This window comes from Ictalurus furcatus, chromosome 5, assembly GCF_023375685.1.
Source record: "Ictalurus furcatus strain D&B chromosome 5, Billie_1.0, whole genome shotgun sequence".
Classification (NCBI taxonomy): Eukaryota; Metazoa; Chordata; class Actinopteri; order Siluriformes; family Ictaluridae; genus Ictalurus; species Ictalurus furcatus.
The window spans coordinates 24255466-24265860 of NC_071259.1; positions in this window are offsets into that span (position 1 = coordinate 24255466).

Consider the following 10395-nt stretch of genomic DNA (forward strand, 5'->3'; position numbering starts at 1 on the left):
GATCAGGAACAACATCTCCAGTACCACCACGCTGAGCACTGGCGCCCCCCAGGGCTGTGTGCTCAGTCCACTGCTGTTCACTCTGCTGACTCACGACTGTGCAGCAATGCACGGCTCCAATCACATCATCAAGTTCTACAATGACACGACCATGGTGGGTCTCATCAGCAAGAACGACAAGTCAGCATACAGAGAGGAGGTGCAGCAGCTAACGGACTGGTACAGAGCCAACAACCTGTCTCTGAATGTGGACAAAACAAAAGAGATGGTTATTGACTTCAGGAGAGCACGGAGCGACCACTCTTCACTGAACATTGATGGCTCCTCCATGGAGATCGTCAAGAGCACCAAATTCCTTTGTGTTCACCTGACGGAGAACCTCGCCTGGTCCCTCAACACCAGCTTCATAGCCAAGAAGGCCCAGCAGTGTCTCTACTTTCTGTGAAGGCTCCCACCTCCCATCCTCATCACATTCTACAGAGGGACTATTGAGCGCATCTTGAGCAGGTGCATCACTGTCTGGTTCGGAAATCATCGGATCACAAGACCCTGCAGCGGATAATGAAGACAGCTGAGAAGATCATCGGGGTCTCCCGCCCCCCCATCACAGACCATTTACACCACATGCTGCATCCGCAAAGCCACCAGCATTGTGGATGACCCCACACACCCCTCACACACATTCTTCACCCTCCTGCCATCTGGAAAAATGTACTGAAGCATTCGGGCCCTCACAACCAGACTGTGTAACAGCTTCTTCCCCCAAGCCATCAGACTCCTCAATACTCAGAGGCTGGACTGATATATGCACACACACACACACACACACACACACACACACACACACTCTGAACTGAACACAATCCAACTCCCATTGAAATATTTGCACATTCCTGCATTGTCAATTCAACATTATATTGTTACTCCTTGGCACCTATCTTTTGCACTACCTGTATATCAGACACTTCCACACCAAAACTGTGTACTGTTCGGCGCTACACTGTCACTTACTGTGCCTTTTGTCCTGTTTTACTAGTACTGTACTGTCCTGTGTTGTTAGCACACGTCTGCACGTGCACTTTATGTAGAATGTTTGTGGATCTTATTAGTTCTGTGTCTCATGTGGTTTAGTGTGTTGTTTTGTGTAGCACCATGGTCCTAGAGGAACATTGTTTCGTTTCACTGTGTACTGTACCAACTGTATATAGCTGAATTGACAATAAAACCACTTGAACTTGTAAGAACTCCATGACTGTAGTCATTGCTTAGTTTACTGGGTCTCACTGATGTTCCTAGAGTTTAACATGGTCTCTACAACCTCGTTTGAGAGACCAGAATCTATGAGCTGCTGCCCCTCAGGGCAGGGCTCTTCCTTAGTACCGGCCAAGGGTGAAAAATCAATGCTCTGGCTTGAGACAATAGATTCCAGTGAGCGGGAATCTCCCAGGGAGTATCGTCCAGCAAAGATATCATCTCCAAGAACCATATATTAGCTGGCCAATAAAGCCAGACTGTAATACCAAATGAATGTGTGTGGTGTAGACTACCCCACAGCAGCACACACATCTTGGAAGGGTACCCCTTGCTTCCATTATCCAAATAGAGATGCACTGCTTTGACACAGCATCACTTCTATTGTCACCGCCAACCAGACCAGCAACTGCTCCGACTTATTCCACTGGCTGGAGCGGTCGACATAAGTACAAAGAGCCCTCCCAAGACACATTAGGTGCAATCTTCCTTGTTCCAGTGTAAGGAATGGAGATGGGGAGAAAGCCTGCAATACTATCAGCTGGGTAGCAGTCATAGGTACTTAGGAATAATCCGGCCTAGGCTATAGGGAGGCCTTCGGTAATCCAGGGGCGAAGTCAAGGCAGGAAGGGGCAACAGAGATGTCAGGGCCAGTCAAAAGAGCTACAGTACCTTTAGGGTCAGAAGCTTTTTTGATGCTGACTCTAAAGGCTCAAATTGGGTACCTGACAGTCATTTCTGGCCCACAGAGATCCTAAGAAGGTATGCGTGGTCAGCAGATGGGCCTCAGCCATCTGATGCCATGCATAAACCCCACTGAGGCTCCATCAATAGGTTCCTGTAAGAACTCCAGGACTGTAGCTATTGCACAGTTTACTGGGTCTTACTGGTGCTCCTCATACCACGATAAAAAAGTTGCCACTTAAATGCATATAAATTTCTTGTGGATGGTGCTCTAGCATTTAATATTGTCTCTACAAACTCGGCTGAGAGACCAGAATATATGAGCTGGTTCCCCTCAGGAACCAGGCTCACAGTCTCCATAGTGCCGGCCAAGGTTGATAAAGCAACCCTCTGACTTGAGGAAATAGATCCCTGCGAACAGGAGTCTCTCAGGGAGTACCGTCTCCCTGGTTAACACATCTGCCTCGCACCTCCAGGGTTAGGAGTTCAAATCCCACCTCCACCCTGTGTGCGTGGAGTTTGCATGTTCTCCCAGTGTTTGTTCTCCCTGTGGGGGAGACATGCAGTCCAAAGACATGCGTTGTAGACTGATTGGCTGTCCGTAGTGTGAATGTATGTGCAATTGTGCCCTGCAATGGGTTGGCACCCTGTCTAGGGTGTCCTCTGCCTTGTGCCCTAAGGTCCCTGGACTAAGGTAGGATAACTTGTACAGAAAATGGATGGATGGATATTGAACATTTACTTTCTTTGTTTTTAATGTTTCAAAATGCTTTAAACCTTCTGTTTATTTCCCGTTTTAATTGAAAGCAAAAAACAAAGTGGTCTAAGACTTTTGGATCCCACTGTATGTAACTGTGGGGTATTTGCAACAAGCAGTCAACATCACGCGGCCATTTTCAGTGCTGGTGACAAATGAGAAGGAGCCCTGGCTGTGTCCAGGATTCATAAAAATTACAGGGTGCACGTGTGTTCTGCTAAAGATATCTTATTTTTATTATTATTATTTTCCCCTCATTGTGCTCTTGACTAATTCACACCCACCAGTTTGTTTCCCTTATCATTTTACAGCTTCATGTATCATGTATCAGACATGTATCAGAATATTGTTAGATTTTTATGCTCACCAGTTGTGAGATTCTTATCCTTACTAGAGAAACAGTATCAGAATGTTGAGTGATTCTCCTCCACAGTAAAGAGCAGGATCTGCATTTTGATTGATTTTCATCCTTAGAAAAATAGAAAAAAAAAATATTAGAAATTATTGCGAGTGATATCTGATATTGTCTGACAGCATGCATGATTAGTATGTGTTATGAACCTTCATGATTACTTTGTTATACAGCCTTCACTAGTTCTCTAGGAAATCACCCTGGCAGTCTGTAACAAAAGTAGGATTAAAGCCATGTGTAGCAGGGGTTCTGTGACTGAGTGAAGGACTGCCAGGCCGCATGCGTCACTTGGGTTATAGAGTATTGTGATGTTGTAGGCTACTGATGTGGGGTCACATCCACAAGGTGATGAATTTACTATTGGTACTTGACAAGGAAACAAGAAATTGGGAATACATCTCCACTAGCTCCAAAAATTTCCCAGGAGGTTATTCAGTCAGTTTGAAAACCACAGTTACATTTCAGTATTTAGCTAGGAATAAAAACAATCATAACTGTTAAAAAAAATTATTGTTCCTGAACATAAACATTAATTTAAATCACTGTTACCAGTTAATAACATTTTATTTTCTTTTACTCTGTGCAGCCTACTTGCTTCTTCATGTCTTACCTTCAAACTCCCTAATAATTTTTGCTTCAACATCACAACTATCATTTTGCTATCATTTTTCACACTGCATAGACTATAATGTTACATGGCATCCATTCATTGATAAAGAGACAAGTTAAATCATACGTCTTATAAACATTTTCTCAAAATAATATCTCATTATGTTGAAGTATGCATTTGACTGATTAGTCTGAATGTTTGTTGTTGAGCTGAACTCAGGAGAACGAGAGAAAAATAGTTGTCTTCTTAATATGTATGTATGGCCATTTAGCCAGCTAGCATGTTTATACTTTTGTAAAAATGGGCAATTTGGTAACTCTGTTGGCGATGTTTAAAATTGCATTTAGATTTAGATTGATGATAAAAATATCCAGTAAATTAATTTGGTCTATTTAATATCTATTCAGTATGTTAGAGGGAAAACAGTAAAATTCCATAATCTATGTGTATGTTGTCTTATCAAGTCTAATAGCTTTCCAAACCTATTATTTCATTAAATTAGGTTTACATGTAGAGGAACAGAATGAACTGTTTTTGAAGCCAATTAATTTTTATTCCATTCCTGATCCCTGACATAAAGTTGAAAAAAAAAAAAAATCAATTTAGACTTACACTTCTATTAAAACGGGACATTTTGTCCTATAGAAAATCTAAGGACAATTACACCTGACCTCTGGAAGGATGTTACTGTGTTCTCTGCTGCACACCTCTCATTCCTGGCTCGGCTGAAGTCAGGCAGAGCTGGATGTGATGCTGCAGTGGATATGGGGCAGGTGCTGAGTTTTGACTGATTGGTTACATTTACTGTTATTCAGTGTCTCTGTCTGAGCATATGTATCTCTGCATGGATGACAACCTGGATAAGGAGATTGAGCCAGACACTAGCATGTGCAGCAGTCACACACTCAAGCCGCAGGGGATCGGAAATAACCAACAAGTCATCCAGGAGATTGCAATTCAAAGCAGAGGAGTCACATTACTGCCAGGAAGAATTACAGAGAGAAAGAGTGAGAGAGAAATGGCGAGATGGTGAATGAATGGTAGCACATTCATCAGAGTTATCATTTATTCATCTGTTCATGTTTCAGTAGAGCGATCTGAGATCAGAAATGTGACAGAGATCGGCTGGCCTGGAAACTTGAGAAACCATAGGAACAAAAATCACTGGCATCATATTGACAGCATTGATGTTTATTAAAGCACTGAGGTTTGAGGCAGGAAAAATACTTTTTATGATTCCATATGTTTGCTTCTTTACCAATAAAAGAGAGACTTTTAATTTGAGAATCTTGTATGCATTAGTTTTATTCCATCAGGGTTTAATTTCTATACTAATTACATATAAACTTCTTTCACTTTATCTACTTATAAAATGCCATAAATGTCATGACTACCAATCAGCAGTGATGACTGGTTCACAACTGACCTCAGCGACACACTTGACATTTATTTGCCTGTTAATTTGTAGATGAAAAGCAAGAGAGAATATGAGGATGAGCACATGCACAGAGAAAGAGAGAGGGAAAACAAAAATATTTACCTTAAAAACAAACAGCCTACCATATAAAGTCAGATCTTTTTTTTTTTTTTTGGCGGGGGGGGCTTTAAAATGGTAGTATAACATAACACTACAAAAACTGTCATCTTAGCAAGTAAAAATATCTTTATTATATTCAGATTCATCTAATGTTTCTTATTAGAAGATTACCTAAATATTTATTTAATAACCTAAATATACTGTAAGTTTATTAAGTCTATTTCTAGCCATTTTTCCCAAGCCATTTAACCTTGGTTTATTGTAATAATCTAATGGGAAATATCAAATAAATTTGATTATATTCAAGATATTTCCACTTGACGATATGTAATTTTTTGAAGTAAGAGATTACAAATTAGCTATTGATGTAGTCCACATTCAGGACCATGATATACAGTATTAACTATGATGTGACCTCACTAAAATCCCCATTTTTTTCCTCCTGCCACTCCACTGCAATAAACTAGTGACACTTCAACTCAAAAGACCTGTTTGCTGGAAGCAGAATCTGACCTTCATATCAAGGTGATGTACGGTATGCACAGACAGGGGCATCGAATTTAGTAGGGACGCTAGGGACATGTCCCTACCAATATCCTGTGACTACTGAATTGTCCCTAGCAATAATTTTGATCAAACAATTAAAGCATATATATATATATATATATATATATATATATCTACTTATATATAACTGTTTTATATATATTTTTAATTTAACCTTTATTTAACCAGGAAGTCTCATTGAGATTAAGAATCTTTTTTTACAAGAGTATCCTGGCCAAGACAGACAGTAGCACAAAATGTGGGACACAAACGGTTAATAGATCTCGTTCTCCACTGTGAGTCCAACTCCCTAACCCAGGTCTCTAATAGGATTGGCTTTGGCGCTTCTCGCTAATATGTGAGAGGCTGTAGCTACATCTGGTTGTGTGAAGCGCCAAAGCTCCGTCAACTAGATGCACATCATGCAGGCTACCAGTACATGAGGAAGACACCATCCTTATACAAACAGTTCTGTGCACAAAATATGGGACAAATCACATCTCATACTGATTCAGGGACATTTCATTTTTTCACTACGTGATAATCCCGTATTTATGGGATGAGTGGCTATAGCCTAAACTTTAGTTTGTGTTTGGGTATACTTTGACTTGTTGTAAAGTACCTCCTAATGTCCACCTTTCTGTTTTTTGCTGCCATCCTGCCCATCCTCAGCATATCACCAAATTAGCCTAATTGCCAAACACACACACACACACACACACACACACACACACACACAAGAGTGGACATTAGGAGCTACTTTACAAGAAGTCAAAGTGTAAATCACTTAAAATATTTTCTCAATTGCTAATGTGTAGAGTCAACAATAATCGTAATAATAATACTTAGCTAAGCCATAAATGTTTTTCCTCAATGTTCATATGGCATGCATCAATGTGTTATTTTGTCAGGTCAGGTGACAGAAGCAGTGCTGCCAGGTATCTGGGACAGAGCAAGAAGAGAGGCACGTGGAGAGGCAGGGTCACAAGTGAGGTCGAACAGCACGGTGATATGTTAGTAGTGAGATTCAATATTGTGACGAATGTTAGGCTGATGTACTGTATGGTTCATCAGTGTGTGTTTGAAACAAGAGCTTGGAATAAGCACGTTATTTTCTCATGGTTCATATGACATGAATCAATGTTTTATTTTATCAGGTGACAGAAGCAGTCCTTCCAGGTAATAGCTCAGACAGAGCAGGAAGAGAATGCAGGGTCACAGGTGAGGCCTAGGCTTGTAACAATGGGATTATAAGAGTAAATGTAGATATTTGTTTTGTACTACATTGAGGTTGCTAAGATGTCTGTTAATCACTCAATGCATATTTACAGTTCACTAGTTTCAAAATTCTCAGCTTCCAGAGGAGTGAATCTACGGACCGCTTTTATGTCCCCACCAATGCCGAAATCAAACCTATGCCCTTGTATGCAAATAATTTTTTATGTACAGTATAAAACAGATACATTGACCTTTTATTCATATACTCTGTATCCTTGAATGTCTTTTCTTATAGAGTAACTGTATGCACTCTATTATCACTGCCTTTTCGTTTAATATGGATTTAAAAAAAAAAAAAAAAACATACACTCACAGCAACCACCCACATCCATCCTCACAAACAGCTTTACTTTATAACCCAAGACACCATCAAGGGCAAGCTGCTGAAATGCTGAGTCTAAAATTCACTGATTGTTTTCCGTTCAGCTCTTCTAACTTTTTCAAGACTTATATATGATGTTACGTACTGATTTAGTCAGCAGACATCCAGCATTCGGCCACACAGGAGAAATATGCTGACATCAGTGAGCTTGAACTGCACTTAGAAATGTGCTACAGCACTGTGACTCAGGTTTGAGATGCTAATATTTCCATTAAACCTGTACTAGCTGTCATGTGTCACTATGTCACTATGCAGATACTTTTACAAGTGTGAGTGTTCCAATGAAGCTGAGTTAATCTGAATAGTGGAGAGCAGTGATTTTGTCTGTAATAGCAGACACATCTGCTGCATGGAGCACCAGGGCCAGACCTTTAACAAGCAGTATTAGCATAAGTGCCTGTATGAGTTCAGCCTCTGATCTTGGATGTGTCACGGTGCTGCTCTGCTGCACTGAAGGTGGACTAGATTAACTAAGTATTCCCTGGGGATGATTAGCGAATCAAACCTCAAAGCATGGGCACTTTGGAGGAAAATAATTAGGTCTGGATTATAACAATGGTAAATATTGAAGCAGTATTACAAAGCTTTTAATGCTGTGTGATGCATTTTCTGAAGCTATTTATAAACGGAATATTGGGTTAGGTCCCATGGATGTGGGCATGCAACATGTGAACACACATTAATTATTTTAATAACTAACACAGTATTATTATTATTTTATTAACTAACACATTTTAATAACAAACACCATCAATTCATCAGTGTCTTTATTACAAAAAGGCAGGGGTGTTATTGAAATTGAATACTTGTGTTCTTCCTTAACATTTCCAAGAAGAAAAAATTATCTTCTACTCCTTACATTTTTATTTTAGGCCTATACTAACATTTTTATTTAAACCTGTACTTTAAACAAATCCAAAGGTCTCTTCTCCTCTCATCCAGCCAATGACTATATGTTATACATCAACCAAATGATCTCGGTTTAGCATCCAATCAAGTTCATGTCGAAAAAAAAAAATCTATCAAGAATTTGTCATCTGTGGCGACTACCTCATGCTTCACAGTGTAGGGTAATTATCTGTGTGCATCTGAATATGAATAAGCCAGCAGACTGCACTGTTGCCTGTGAAGATGAGTGTCCTGTAAAATGTTTCAGTCCCTAGAAAGCATGAACTCCTAATTGAAGGAGTTTTCAACATGCTTGAAAAAGTTTTGCTAGTTTGCAAAGGATAATCATCTGAGTTAGCCTGTTTTCTTTGCTAATACCAGGTTAGAGTAGTATCATTTCCATTTTCTTACATAGTCGTGTGAAAAAATAAGTACACCCCATGGAAATTGTTGGCTTTTTTGACATATTTGGACAAGCAAACATTTTATCATCTTTGAAACAGGGCATATTAATAAGGTTGATATGCTTGAACAAAACCATCAATCATTTATTTAACAGATATATCAATAGATGTGATATTCTTCTATGGAAAAAAGTAAGTACTGTACACCCTTTGCCTCAGAAGCTAGAATTGCCCCCTTTTAGCAGAAATAACTTATTCTAGGCATTTTTTGCATAATTGTCCTCCAAGCTTGCTGGAATTTTTGACCACTCTTCCATGCAAGATTCTTTCAGTTACTAGATGTTTGAGGGTTTTCTTGCATGTACTCCCCATTTCAAATCCCCCCATAACATTTCAATGGGATTCAAATCTGGGCTTTCACTAGGCCATTCCATAATGCTACATTTCTTCTTTTTAAGCCATTCCTTGGTGGATTTCCTAGTGTGCTTAGGATCATTATCCTGTTCAAAGGTCCAGTTTTGGTTCAACCTCAACTTTCAGACAGATGGCCTCACATTATCTTCAAGTACTTTTTGATATGATGCAGAATTCATAGCTGATTCAATGAATGCAAGCTGTCCAGTCCCTGAGGCAGCGAAGCTACCCCAAACCATAACATTTCCACCACCGTGTTTCACAATTGGTATGAGGTACTTCTCCTGAGAAGCTGTCTTTGGGCTGTGCCATACATATCTGCTGTTACTGTGGCCAATCAACTCTATCTTTGATTCGTCTGTCCAGAGCACATAATTCCAAAAGGCCTGGTCTTTGCCTATATGCTCATTGGCAAACTGTAGTCTTACAAAGGCTTTTTTCTGGCATGCCTCCCATGCAGGTCAACCTTGTGAAATCTCTTTCTGATTGTAGAAACATGCACTTTTACAGTGACAGTTGCAGGACTTACTAGCACATCCTTTGACATTTTGGGGTCCTTGGAGACTTCTTTTTGTATCAGACGGTCCGCTCTTGGGCTGAATTTGCTGGGACAGAGAGTCCTGGACAGATTGGCAGTTGTTTGCTCTTTGTCTGAAGCGCAGACCCAATTTACAGGCATACTCAAGTACGACGAAGCTACGAGATGGCTCATTCCTTTCTCAGGGAATAGGGTTGCATGGGTAACCCAGATGTTCCCTTTCAAAAGGAACTCAACGTTGCGTGAGCTTCACACTGTGGGAATGAGTATACCCACTCCGTTATACGGAGGGCTTGTCACAGAGTCTCCATCAATAGGCGCATGGCTGGCCAAAATGGCGGCCATATAGACCCTAATTGTAGAAGGAGCCAACCATGCCGAGAAACATTCCTGTAAGAACTCCAGGACTGTAGCCATTGCGCAGTTTACTGGGTCTCACTGACATTCCTAGCATTAAACATGGTCTTTACGAGCTCGGTTGAGGGACCAGAATCTATGAGCTGGTGCCCCTCAGGGGCGAGACCCACAGAGGGTGATAAATCAAATCTCTGGCTCGAGACAATAGATCCCTGCGAACGGGAATCTCCCAGGGAGTGCTGTCCAGCAGAGATATTATCTCTGAGAACCATATTCGAGCATGCCAATTCGGTGCTACTAGCAGCAGACATAGCATGATCTTGGTGAACTGTGAGAG